Source organism: Pristiophorus japonicus, chromosome 25 (genome assembly GCF_044704955.1).
Source record: "Pristiophorus japonicus isolate sPriJap1 chromosome 25, sPriJap1.hap1, whole genome shotgun sequence".
NCBI lineage: Eukaryota > Metazoa > Chordata > Chondrichthyes > Pristiophoridae > Pristiophorus > Pristiophorus japonicus.
Genome location: NC_092001.1, coordinates 25,044,917 through 25,058,089, shown reverse-complemented (window position 1 = coordinate 25,058,089; position 13,173 = coordinate 25,044,917). Strand labels below are relative to the sequence as shown.

The following is a 13,173-nucleotide window of genomic DNA, read 5'->3' as shown; positions in this document are numbered from 1 at the left end:
ACACTCACCTGTCACACAGTGTCAGTGAATGTGAGAGACAGTATCTATCCAACACTTACCTGTCACACAGTGTCAGAGAATAAGAGAGGCAGTATCTATCCTCCACTCACCTGTCACATGATGTTAGAGAATGAGAGAGGCAGTATCTATCAAACACTCACATGTCACATAGTCTCAGAGAATGAGAGAAGAAGTATCTATCCTCCACTCACCTGTCACATAATGTCAGAGAATGAGAGAGGCAGTATCTATCCAACACTCACCTGTCACTTAGTGTCAGAGAATGAGAGAGGCAGTATCTATCCAACAATTAGCTGTCACATAATGTCAGAGAATGAGAAGCATTATCTATCCAACACTAACCTGTCACATAGTGTCAGAGAATGAGAGAGGCAGTATCTATCCAATACTCACCTGTCACATAGTGTCAGAGAATGAGAGAGGCAGCATCTATCCAACACTTACCTGTCACATCGTGTCAGAGAAAGAGAGAGGCAGTATCTATGCAACACTTACGTTTCACATCGTATCGGAGCATGAGAGAGGCAGTATCTATCCAACACTCACCTGTCACACAGTGTCAGAGAATGAAAGAGGCAGTATCTATCCAACAATTACCTGTAACATATTGTCAGAGAATGAGAGAGGCATTATCTATCCAACACTCACCTGTCACGTAGTGTCAGAAAATGTCAGAGGTAGTATCTATCCTCCACTCACCTGTCTCACTTTATCAGAGCATGAGAGAGGCAGTATCTATCCGACCGTCACCTGTCACATTGTGTCAGAGAATGACAGAGGCAGTATCTATCCAACACTCACCTGTCACATAGTGTCAGAGAATGAGAGAGGTAGTATCTATCCAACAATTACCTGTCACATCATGTCAGAGAGTGAGAGAGACAGTTTCTATATCACACTTACCTGTCACTTAGTGTCAAAGAATGAGAGAGGCAGTATCTATCCAACACTCAATTGTCGCATAGTATCAGAGAATGAGAGATGCAGTATCTATACAACACTCACCTGTCATTTAGTGTCAGGGAATGAGAGAGGCAGTATCTAAATAACACTCACCTGTCATTTAGTGTCAGGGAATGAGAGAGGCTGTATCTATACAACACTCACCTGTCATTTAGTGTCAGGGAATGAGAGAGGCTGTATCTATCCAACACTCACCTGTCACTACGTGTCAGAGAATGAGAGAGGCAGTATCTATCCAACACTCACCTGTCACATAGTGTCAGAGAATGAGAGAGGCAGTATCTATCCAACACTCACCTGTCACATAGTGTCTGAGAATGAGAGAGGTAGTGTCGATCCAACACTCACCTGTCACATAGTGTCAGAGAATGAGAGAGGCAGTATCTATCCAACACTCACCTGTCACAAAGTATCAGAGAATGTGAGAGGCAGTATCTATCCAACACTCACCTGTCAGAAAGTATCAGAGAATGAGAGAGGCAGTATCTATCCAACACTTACCTGTCACAAAGCGTCAGAGAATGAGAGAGACAATATCTCTCCAACACTCACCCTGTCACATAGTGTCAGAGAATGAGAGAGGCAGTATCTATCCAACACTTACCTGTCACAAAGTATCAGAGAATGAGAGAGGCAGTATCTATCCAACAGTCACCTGTCACACAGTGTCAGGGAATGTGAGAGACAGTATCTATCCAACACTTACCTGTCACACAGTGTCAGAGAATAAGAGAGGCAGTATCTATCCTCCACTCACCTGTCACATAATGTTAGAGAATGCGAGAGGCAGTATCTATCCAACACTCACATGTCACATGGTCTCAGAGAATGAGAGAGGTAGTATCTATCCTCCACTCACCTATCACATAATGTCAGAGAAAGAGAGGCAGTATCTATCCAACACTCACCTGTCATTTAGTGTCAGAGAAAGAGAGAGACAGTATCTATCCAACACTCACCTGTCACATAGTGTCAGAGAATGAGAGAGGCAGTATCTATCCAACAATTAGCTGTCACATAATGTCAGAGAATGAGAAGCAGTATCTATCCAACACTCACCTGTCACGTAGTGTCAGAGAATGAGAGAGGCAGTATCTATCCAACACTCACCTGTCACATAGTGTCAGAGAATGAGAGAGGCAGTATCTATCCAACACTCACCTGTCACATAGTGTCTGAGAATGAGAGAGGCAGTATCTATCCAACACTCACCTGTCACTCAGTGTCAGAGAATGAGAGAGGCAGTATCGATCCAACACTCACCTGTCACATAGTGTCAGAGAATGAGAGAGGCAGTATCTATCCAACACTCACCTGTCACATAGTGTCTGAGAATGAGAGAGGCAGTGTCGATCCAACACTCACCTGTCACAGAGTGTCAGAGAATGAGAGTGGCAGTATCTCTCCAACACTCACCTGTCACATAGTGTTAGGGAATGAGAGAGGCAGTATCTCTCCAACACTTACCTGTCACATAGTGTTAGGGAATGAGAGAGGCAGTATCTCTCCAACACTTACCTGTCACATAGCGTCAGAGAATGAGAGAGACAATATCTCTCCAACACTCACCCTGTCACATAGTGTCAGAGAATGAGAGAGGCAGTATCTATCCAACACTTACCTTTAACATAGTGTCAGAGAATGAGAGAGGCAGTATCTATCCATCACTCATCTGTCACATGGTCTCAGAGAATGAGAGAGGCAGTATCTATCCAACACTTACCTGTAATATATTATTCAGAGAATGACAGAGGCAGTATCTATCCAACACTCACCTGTTACGTAGTATCAGTGAATGTGAGAGACAGTATCTATCCAACACTTACCTGTCCCTTCGTGTCAGAGAATGAGAGAGGCATTATCTATCCAACACTCACCTGTCACACAGTGTCAGTGAATGTGAGAGACAGTATCTATCCAACACTTACCTGTCACACAGTGTCAGAGAATAAGAGAGGCAGTATCTATCCTCCACTCACCTGTCACATGATGTTAGAGAATGAGAGAGGCAGTATCTATCAAACACTCACATGTCACATAGTCTCAGCGAATGAGAGAAGAAGTATCTATCCTCCACTCACCTGTCACATAATGTCAGAGAATGAGAGGCAGTATCTATCCAACACTCACCTGTCACTTAGTGTCAGAGAAAGAGAGAGGCAGTATCTATCCAACAATTAGCTGTCACATAATGTCAGAGAATGAGAAGCATTATCTATCCAACACTAACCTGTCACGTAGTGTCAGAGAATGAGAGAGGCAGTATCTATCCAATACTCACCTGTCACATAGTGTCAGAGAATGAGAGAGGCAGTATCTATCCAACAGTTACCTGTCACATCGTGTCAGAGAAAGAGAGAGGCAGTATCTATCCAACAGTTACCTGTCACATCGTGTCAGAGAATGAGAGAGGCAGTATCTATCCAACACTCACCTGTCACTTAGTGTCAGAGAAAGAGAGAGGCAGTATCTATCCAACAATTAGCTGTCACATAATGTCAGAGAATGAGAAGCATTATCTATCCAACACTAACCTGTCACGTAGTGTCAGAGAATGAGAGAGGCAGTATCTATCCAATACTCACCTGTCGCATATTATCAGGGAATGAGAGAGGCTGTATCTATACAACACTCACCTGTCACATCGTGTCAGAGAATGAGAGAGGCAGTATCTATCCAACACTCACCTGTCACAAAGTATCAGAGAATGTGAGAGGCAGTATCTATACAACACTCACCTGTCATTTAGTGTCAGGGAATGAGAGAGGCTGTATCTATCCAACACTCACCTGTCACTTCGTGTCAGAGAATGAGAGAGGCAGTATCTATCCAACACTCACCTGTCACATAGTGTCTGAGAATGAGAGAGGCAGTGTCGATCCAACACTCACCTGTCACATAGTGTCAGAGAATGAGAGAGGCAGTATCTATCCAACACTCACCTGTCACAAATTATCAGAGAATGTGAGAGGCAGTATCTATCCAACACTCACCTGTCAGAAAGTATCAGAGAATGAGAGAGGCAGTATCTATCCAACACTTACCTGTCACATAGCGTCAGAGAATGAGAGAGACAATATCTCTCCAACACTCACCCTGTCACATAGTGTCAGAGAATGAGAGAGGCAGTATCTATCCAACACTTACCTGTCACAAAGTATCAGAGAATGAGAGAGGCAGTATCTATCCAACACTCACCTGTCACACAGTGTCAGGGAATGTGAGAGACAGTATCTATCCAACACATACCTGTCACACAGTGTCAGAGAATAAGAGAGGCAGTATCTATCCTCCACTCACCTGTCACATAATGTTAGAGAATGCGAGAGGCAGTATCTATCCAACACTCACATGTCACATAGTCTCAGAGAATGAGAGAGGTAGTATCTATCCTCCACTCACCTATCACATAATGTCAGAGAAAGAGAGGCAGTATCTATCCAACACTCACCTGTCATTTAGTGTCAGAGAATGAGAGAGACAGTATCTATCCAACACTCACCTGTCACATCGTGTCAGAGAATGAGAGAGGCAGTATCTATCCAAAAATTAGCTGTCACATAATGTCAGAGAATGAGAAGCAGTATCTATCCAACACTCACCTGTCACGTAGTGTCAGAGAATGAGAGAGGCACTATCTATCCAACACTCACCTGTCACATAGTGTCAGAGAATGAGAGAGGCAGTATCTATCCAACACTCATCTGTCACATATTTTCCGAGAATGAGAGAGGCAGTATCTATCGTACAGTCAATTGTCACATACTGTCAGGGAATGAGAGAGACAGTATCGATATCACACTTACCTGTCACTTAGTGTCAGAGAATGAGAGAGGCAGTTTCTATCCAACACTCACCTGTCACTTAGTGTAAGAGAATGAGAGAGGCAGTATCTATCCAACACTCACATGTCTCATAGTGTCAGGGAATGAGAGAGGCAGTATCTATCCAACACTCACCTGTCACATAGTGTCAGAGAATGAGAGAGGCAGTATCTATCCAACCCTTACCTGTCACATAGTGTCAGAGAAAGAGAGAGGCAGTATCTTTCCAACACTCACCTGTCACATAGTGTCAGAGAATGAGAGAGGCAGTATCTATCCAACACTCACCTGTCACAAAGTGTCAGAGAAAGAGAGAGGCAGTATCGATCCAAAACTTACCTGTCACATCGTGTCAGAGAATGAGAGAGGCAGTATCTTTCCAACACTCACCTGTCACATAGTGTCAGAGAATGAGAGAGGCAGTATCTATACAACACTCACCTGTCACTTAGTGTAAGAGAATGAGAAAGGCAGTATCTACACAACACTTACCTGTCACATCGTGTCAGAGAATGAGTTAGACAGTTTCTATATCACACTTGCCTGTCACATAGTTTCAAAGAATGAGAGAGGCAGTATCTATCCAACACTCACCTGACACAGAGTATCAGAGAATGAGAGAGGCAGTTACTATCCAACACTCACCTGTCACATAGTGTTAGAGAATGAGAGAGGCAGTATCTATCCAACACTCACATGTCTCATAGTGTCAGAGAATGAGAGAGTCAGTATCTATCCAACAATCACCTGTCAGATAGTGTCAGAGAATGAGAGAGGCAGTATCGATCCAACACTCACCTGTCACTGTATCAGAGAATGAGAGAGGCAGTATATATCCAACACTCACCTGACACATAGTGTCAGAGAATGAGAGAGGCAGTTTCTATCCAACACTCACCTGTCACATAGTGTTAGGGAATGAGAGAGGCAGTATCTATCCAACACACACCTGTCACATAGTGTTAGGGAATGAGAGAGGCAGTAGCCATCCTACACTCACCTGTCACATAGTATCAGGGAATGAGAGAGGCAGTATCTATCCAACACACACCTGTCACAGTATCAGAGCATGAGAGATGCAACGTCTATCCAACACTCACATGTCACATAGAGTCAGTGAATGAGAGAGGCAGTATCTATCCAACACTTACCTGTCACACAGTGTCAGAGAATGAGAGAGGCAGTATCAATCCAACACTCACCTGTCACATAGTGTCGGAGAAAGAGGGAGGCAGTATCTATCCAACACTCACCTGTCACATAATGTCAGAGATTGAGAGAGGCAGTATCTATCCAACCATCACCTGTCACATAGTTTCAGAGAATGAGAGAGGCAGTATCTCTCCAACACTGACCTGTCATCAGAATTTGTCACGTAGAATGAGCGAAAAACAGGAGCAGCATCTGTAAAAAAAAAACTCAACTGGAAATCCAACTCTGCCTCACTGTGCCAGAGATTGAGACATGCAATACCTGTCCTATGTCAACCAAGATATCTGAATGGTGACAGAGTCGGAAAAGGGAAGGTGCAACGAGACCTAGGTGTCAAGGTGCATCAGTCACTGAACGTTGGCATGTAGGTACTGCAGGCGGTTAAGAAAGCAAATGGCAAGTTGGCCTTCATAGCGAGGGGATTTGAGTGCAGGAGCAGGGAGGTTTTACTACAGTTGGACAGGGCCTTGGTGAGGTAACACCTGGAGTATTGTGCATAGTTTTGGTCTCCAAACTTGAGAAAGCACATTCTTGCTATTGAGGGAGTGCAGCGAAGGTTCACCAGACTGATTCCCGGGATGGCGGGATTGACATCACAAGAAAGACTGGATCAACTGGGCTTGTATTCACTGAAGTTCAGACGAATGAGAGGGGATCTCATAGAAATATTTAAAATTCTGACAGGTTTTGACAGGTTAGATGCAGGAAGAATGTTCCCAATGTTGGGGATGTCCAGAACTGGGGGTCACAGTCCAAGGATAATGGGTAAGCCATTTAGGACCGAGATGAGGAGAAACATCTTCACCCAGAGAGTGGTGAACCTGTGGAATTCTCTACCACAGAAAGTTGTTGAGGCCAATTCACTAAATATATTCAAAAAGGAGTTAGATGTAGTCCTTCATATTAGGGGGATCAAGGGGTATGGCGATAAAGCAGGAATGGGGTACTGAAGTTGCATGTTCAGCCATAAACCCATTGAATGGCGGTGCAGGCTCGAAGGGCCGAATGGCCTTTCCCTGCATCTATTTTCTATGCTTCAATGTTTCTATGTTTCTATGTTTCTATCCCAAACTGATAGCAATATCACAGAATGAAATGTACAGTGTCAATCCCATATTCAGCAGTCAATCTCACACTGACACACAGTACCAGAGAGTGAGTGGCAGTGTCTGTCCTATACACACCTGTCTATCCTACAATGACACACAGTACCAGAGAGTGAGTGACGGGGTCTATCATATATTCTCCCTCTATCCCACACTGACGCATTTTTTCAGAGAGTAAAACATCGGTTGTTTTTGGAAAAATAATATATTTATCAGTTTGGTCACACTGTATTGCAGAATAGGAGTTAAAGTATCTGCATTTTGTATTCCACTGACAATCAAACACTGCCACACAGTAACAGAGAGTGACAGGTAAACTATCTATCCTATAGTCAACAACAATACCCAAACTGATATGTATGACCAGAGAGTGAGTGGCAGCTATTTGTTGTACACAACTGTCAATCCCAGACTGGCACACAGTACCAGAGAGTGAGTGACAGTATCTGTCCAATACACACCTGTCAATCTCACACTGACACACAGTACCAGAGAGTGAGTGACAGTGTCTGTCCAATACACACCTGTCAATCTCACACTGACACACAGTACCAGAGAGTGAGTGACAGTGTCTGTCCTATACACACCTGTCAATCACACACTGACACACAGTACCAGAGAGTGAGTGACAGTGTCTGTCCTATACACACCTGTCAATCACACACTGACACACAGTACCAGAGAGTGAGTGACAGTGTCTGTCCTATACACACCTGTCAATCACACACTGACACACAGTACCAGAGAGTGAGTGACAGTGTCTGTCCTATACACACCTGTCAATCACACACTGACACACAGTACCAGAGAGTGAGTGACAGTGTCTGTCCTATACACACCTGTCAATCTCACACTGACACACAGTACCAGAGAGTGAGTGGCAGTGACTGTCCTATACACACCTGTCAATCTCACACTGACACACAGTACCAGAGAGTGAGTGACAGTGTCTGTCCTATAAACACCTGTCAATCTCACACTGACACACAGTACCAGAGAGTGATTGACAGTGTCTGTCCTATACACACCTGTCAATTTCACACTGCCACACAGTACCAGAGAGTGAGTGACAGTGTCAGTCCTATACACACCTGTCAATCTCACACTGACACACAGTACCAGAGAGTGAGTGACAGTGTCTGTCCTATACACACCTGTCAATCACACACTGACATACAGTACCAGAGAGTGAGTGGCAGTGTCAGTCCTATACACACCTGTCAATCTCACACTGCCACACAGTAGCAGAGAGTGAGTGACAGTGTCTGCCCTGTACACACCTGTCAATCACACACTGACATACAGTGCCAGAGAGTGAGTGGCAATGTCAGTCCTATACACACATGTCAATCCCACACTGACACACAGTACCAGAGAGTGAGTGGCAGTGTCAGTCCTATACACACATGTCAATCACACACTGACACACAGTACCAGAAAGTGACACATAAAGTATCTCGTCTACCCTAACCAAGCAATTTGAAACTGCCCCATTGTCCCATTGAGTGACAGAAACAATATCAATCCCTTTTCACCGGACCAGTGAGTGTAGAACATGGTATTGGGGGTAATGGTTTGACGTGGATAGAGAACTCGTTGGCAGACAGGAAACAGAGAGTCAGGATAAATGGGTCATTTCAGAATGGCAGGCAGAGACTAGTTAGGTGCCGCAGGGCTCAGTGCTGGGACCCCAGCTATTTACAATATACATCAATGATTAAGAGGAAGGAATCGAGAGTAATATCTCCAAGTTTGCAGATGACACAAAGCTGAGTGGTGGTGTGAGCTGTGAGGAGGATGCGAAGAGGCTGCAGGGTGACTTGGACAGGTTAGTTGAATGGGCAAGTGCATGGCAGATGCTGTATAATGTGTATAAATGTGAGCTTATCCACTTCGGTGGCAAAAACATGAAGGCAGAATATTAACTGAACGGCGGCAGTTGAGGAAAAGGGCAGGTGCAACGAGATCTGGGTGGCATGGTACATCAGGCATTGAAGGTTGGCGTACAGTTTGGCGCAGCTGGTGAAGAAGGCAAAAGGCATGTTAGCCTTCATAGCTCGGGGATTTGAGTATAGGACCAGGGAGGTCTTACTGCAGTTGTACAGGGCCTTGCTGAGGCCTCACCTGGAATATTGTGTTCAGTTTTGGTCTCCTAATCTGAGGAAGGCCGTTCTTGCTTTTGAGGGAGTGCAGCGAAGGTTCACCAGACTGATGCCAGGGATGGCAGGACTGACATATGAGGAGAGATTGGATCAACTGGGCCTGTATTCACTGGAGTTTAGAAGAATGAGAGGGGATCTCAGAGAAACATATAACATTCTGACAGGACTGGACAGGTTAGAAGTGGGAAGAATGTTCCCGATGTTGGGGAAGTCCAGAACCAGGGGACACAGTCTAAGGATAAGGGGTCGGCCATTTAGCAATTAGTTGAAGAGAAACTTCTTCACTCAGAGAGTTGTGAACCAGTGGCATTTTCTTCTGCAGGTAGTTTTTGATGCCAGGTCATTAGATATATTCAAGAGGGAGTTGGATATGGCCCTTATGGCTAAAGGGATCAAGGGGTATGGAGAGAAAGCAGGAAAGGGGTACTGAGGTGAATAATCAGCCATGATCTTATTGAATGGTGGTGCAGGCTCGAAGGACCGAACGGCCAACTCCAGCACCTATTTTCTATGTTTCTATGAACCCAGCCAGAGTCAGCACCTTTCGGCAAGGGGAACCACTGAGTGTAGAACTGTACCCAGCCAGAGTCAGCACCTTCAGGGGAGGGGAACCAGTGAGTGTAGAACTGTACCCAGCCAGAGTCAGTACCTTCAGGGGAGGGGAACCAGTGAGTGTAGAACTGTACCCAGCCAGAGTCAGCACCTTCAGGGGAGGGGAACCAGTGAGTGTAGAACTGAACCCAGCCAGAGTCAGTACCTTCAGGGGAGGGTAACCAGTGAGTGTAGAACTGTACCCAGCCAGAGTCAGCACCTTCAGGGGAGGGGAACCAGTGAGTGTAGAACTGAACCCAGCCAGAGTCAGTACCTTCAAGGGAGGGGAACCAGTGAGTGTAGAACTGAACCCAGCCAGAGTCAGCACCTTCAGGGGAGTGGAACCAGTGAGTGTAGAACTGAACCCAGCCAGAGTCAGTACCTTCAGGGGAGGGTAACCAGTGAGTGTAGAACTGTACCCAGCCAGAGTCAGCACCTTCAGGGGAGGGGAACCAGTGAGTGTAGAACTGAACCCAGCCAGAGTCAGTACCTTCAAGGGAGGGGAACCAGTGAGTGTAGAACTGAACCCAGCCAGAGTCAGTACCTTCAAGGGAGGGGAACCAGTGAGTGTAGAACTGAACCCAGCCAGAGTCAGCATTTTCAGGGGAGGGGAACCAGTGAGTGTAGAACTGAACCCAGCCAGAGCTGGTGATGAAAATTGGGAGCAGAGGACAAGCTGAATTTCAGGACAGGAATGCGGAAGAGAGTATGGAGTGGGGATTTACTGCTTTCTGGAACAAGAGAGGAAAGAATGTTCACTAGAATCTAGAATTGTCTGTTCTGAATTTCTGTCCTGTACTTGCAGTAATGATTTTTGTAAACTCCTTTTCCAGGTTATTCGAGGGGCAGGATTTGAAGGCGGGGAACTGAAACCAAACATCACGTCAAGATCTGAAGGAATCACTCGATTCCTCAGGACCTGAATATCATCAGAGTTTCAATGTGGAAGGAGAAAAGTTTGTCTGTTCTGTATGTGGGAACAGATTTCAAACATTAGTGATACTGGAAAAGCACCGAGACACACATACGCGAGTGAGAGTGTTCCAGTGCACTGACTGTGGAAAGAGCTTTAACCAATTACACAGACTGACAAAACATCGCAGCATTGACAGTGGGGAGAACCTGTACACGTGTTCTGTGTATGGACCAGGCTTCAACTGATCGTCCAACCTGGAGAGACACAAGGACACCCCCACCACAGAGAAACCGTGGGAATGTGGGGACTGTGGGAAGGGATTCAATTACACGTCTGAGCTGGAAGTTCATCGACACAGTCATACTGGGGAGAGGCCGTTCACCTGCTTTGAGTGTGGGAAGGGATTCACTGCCCATTGCAACCTGTTGAAACACCAGCGAGTTCACACAGGGGAGAAGCCATTCACCTGCTCTGAATGTGGGCAGGGATTCACTCATTCATCCCATCTTCTAACTCACCAGCGGGTTCATACTGGGGAGAGGCCGTTCACCTGATCTGACTGTGTGAAGGGATTCACACAGTTCTCCCACCTTGTAGCTCACCAGCGAGTTCACACTGGGGAGAGGCCATTCATCTGCTTCGAGTGTGGGAAGGCATTCACTCGGTCATCCCACCTGCTGACACACCAGCGAGTTCACACTGGGGAGAGGCCGTTCACCTCTCTGAGTGTGGGAAGGGATTCACTCAGTTATCCCACCTACAGATACACCAGCGAGTTCACACTGGAGAGAGGCCGTTCATCTGCTCCGAGTGTGGGAAGGGATTCACTCGGTCATCTGACCTGCTGATACACCAGCGAGTTCACACTTGAGAGAGGCCATTCATCTGCTCCGAGTGTGGGAAGGGATTCACTACATCATCCAACCTGCTGACACACCAGCGAGTTCAGAAGTGACTGCAGGGTTTGGATTCGCTGTTGTCCCAGACTGAATCGTGTCCATTCTGACAGTTGGGCTTTCATTCTGCTGCTACTGATTACCCCTATACCTGGACTGGAGTTTAATATTCGGGATATTTGACAAAATAATCAATGGGAAAAGGGTCAGATAAAAAAATAACGCTGATTGTGTTTGCATCCATACTTCATCCTTTAAAAAACATAAGAAATAGGAGCAGGAGAAGGCCATTGTCCACTCGAACCTGTTCTGCTGTATAATAAGATCATGGCTGATCTAATCTTGGCCGTAGCTCCACTTCCTTGCCTGATCACCATAACCCTTCAGACCATTATCGCTCAAAAGTCTGGCTATCTCCACTTTAAATATTTTCAATGACCCTGCCTCCACAGCTCTCTGGGGTAGGAAACTCCAAAGTTTTACGACACTCCAAGAGAAGAAAATTCTCTTCATCTCAGTTCTAAATCGGCTACCCGTTATTCTTAAACCATGCCCCTAGTTCCAGATTCCCAACGAGTGGAAACATCCTCTCTGCATCTACCTTGTTGAGCCCCCTCAGTATCATATGGTTCAATAAGACCAACTCTCATTCTTCTAAACTCCAATGAGTGTAGGCTCAGCCTATCTTCCAAAGTCAACTCCTTCATCTCAGAAATTAAACTAGTGAAGGTTCTCTGAACTGTCTCCAATGCAAGTATATCACTCCTTAAATAAGGAGATCAAAATTGTACGCAGTACTCCAGGTGTTCTCACCAATACTCTGTACAATCATAGCAGGACTTCCCTGCGTTTATACTCCATCCTCCTCCTTGCAATAAAGGCCAACATTTCTTTGCCTTCATAATTATTTCCTGTACCTGCATACTGACTTTTTGTGTTTCATGCACAAGGACCCCCAGATCCCTCTGTACTGCAGCATTTTGTAATATCTCTCCATTTAAATAATAAATTGTATTATTATTTTTTCTACCAAAGTGGATAACCTCACACTTTCCCACATTACACTCAATTGGTCCACTCAATTAGCCTGTCTGCATACCGTTGCAGATTATTTCTGTCCTCCACACAATGTGCTTTAACACCCATCTTTGTATCATCAGCAAACTTGGAAACATTACACTCGATCCCTTCATCCAAGTCATTAATATAGATTGTCAATAGTTGCAGCCCCAGCAGTAATCCCTGTGACCCCCAACTAGTTGCCATTTGACAATTGGAAACTGACCCATTTATCCCGACTCTGTCTTCTGTTAGAATATAAGAACATAAGAATTAGGAACAGCCCCTCGAGCCTGCTCCGCCATTCAACAAGATCATGGCGGATCTGGCCGTGGACTCAGCTCCACTTACCCGCCCGCTCCCCATAACCTTAATTCCCTTATTGGTTCAAAATCTATCTATCTGTGACTTGAATACATTCAA

The 13,173-nt window shown here is 45.3% G+C and overlaps 1 long non-coding RNA gene across 1 annotated transcript in view; it reads left to right on the top strand.

The window, feature by feature from the left end:
- The window catches only part of LOC139238084 (uncharacterized), a 253,606-nt gene extending 240,999 nt beyond the window's left edge, over window positions 1-12,607 (top strand). The window contains exon 3 of the long non-coding RNA XR_011588567.1: window positions 10,713-12,607. This is a non-coding gene — a long non-coding RNA (uncharacterized lncRNA). The remainder of the gene's footprint in view (window positions 1-10,712) is intronic.
- Window positions 12,608-13,173: the final 566 nt, after the last annotated feature.